Source organism: Lepidothrix coronata, unplaced genomic scaffold (assembly GCF_001604755.1).
Source record: "Lepidothrix coronata isolate B3197 unplaced genomic scaffold, Lepidothrix_coronata-1.0 Scaffold16, whole genome shotgun sequence".
In the NCBI taxonomy this organism is placed as follows: Eukaryota; Metazoa; Chordata; class Aves; order Passeriformes; family Pipridae; genus Lepidothrix; species Lepidothrix coronata.
Genome location: NW_016690196.1, coordinates 2,871,785 through 2,873,005, shown reverse-complemented (window position 1 = coordinate 2,873,005; position 1,221 = coordinate 2,871,785). Strand labels below are relative to the sequence as shown.

Here is a 1,221-nt window from a genome sequence, read left to right as displayed (position 1 = left end):
AGAATGGAGTAAGCCTGTGGCATTTCATCCTAATCTGATTTCTAACAGAAATAGGAATGTGACTGTAGTAATTGTTTTCAAAGAGAGCAGAAATGCAGTTTCTTTGGGTATATCTTTTAAAGAAGAGGCTTCATGCCTTTAACCTAGCTATCACTATTTTCCCTCTGTTTTGATTTCCCAATAATTCATGATTTAACTTAGCGGAGTGATTCAAGCAAAACATCTTAATAGACAGATCACTATATATTGTTCATAATTTATTTTGAAGTTTATCATCCTTATTCCATATCGCCACACCAGATTTCTAGAAAAAAGGAATTGTTTAAAATGACCATTGGCTTACTGGAGGAAACCTGCATCAGCTTGAGCTTGAGAGCAAACATTCATTTGTTACAGGAATGGTCCAGATGTTGGAGTGTTACTTATTTGATGGTTCTTACTGATGTGCTTGGACTGATAAGCATGTTTGATTTGGACTGAGGACAGGACTACACTGTGTCAAAGTATGAACTTTCCATCAGAGAAGAATTCTCTCTGAGATAGTGGGAAGTTTGGAATGGTGAGTGGTTTGCTTTAAACTCCAATCTCCCTAATAGAGTATCTTTAAATTTGGTTTCCAGTTTGGCCACACAAGGTTCTATGCTCTTGGCAAGTAGCAGTGGCCCAGGCAGGGTCCCTCAGGATGACTCATGGGTAGCAGGCAGCTGAGAAGTTCCTTGCATGCTGCTACCTGCCCTACTAGAATATATTTGTTCACTCTTTTCTTAAAATTGCTATTACTGTGATATATTGTATTAATAATCGTAAAATACTTACCACACAGGCATCTCCATCCTTATTTACAAAAAAAAAAAAAAAAGATTTTTTTTATTCATTGCAATAATTTTGAAATTTTGGACTCTTTTCTGACGCTCCTTAATATTTGTTGTCAGAGTCAGTGTTCTCCCTTAAAGCAGGATTGACGAATTGAATTTTAAAATAGGCAACTCTGGGCAGATTCGGGGTGATTGTTCAGTGCTTTCATTGGTGATCTGGACAATGGGGCAGAGTGTACACTTTGTAAGTTGGCTGATGATAAAAAACTAGGAAGAGTGGTGATAGACCACTGGGTCATGCTGGCACCCAGAGGGACTCTGTCAGGCTGGAGAAATGGGCTGACAGGAACCTCCTGCAGTTGAACAAGGGGAAGTGCAAAGTCCTGCACCAGGGGAGGAACAACCC

The 1,221-nt window shown here is 39.3% G+C and overlaps 1 protein-coding gene across 1 annotated transcript in view; it reads left to right on the top strand.

The window, feature by feature from the left end:
• Nucleotides 1–214: 214 nt before the first annotated feature.
• Nucleotides 215–1,221, top strand: part of LOC108493305 (protein ELYS-like) — a 43,208-nt gene continuing 42,201 nt past the window's right edge. Inside the window, exon 1 of the mRNA XM_017806580.1 lies at nucleotides 215–559. The gene's annotated coding sequence lies outside the window, so the exon portion shown is untranslated. The remainder of the gene's footprint in view (nucleotides 560–1,221) is intronic.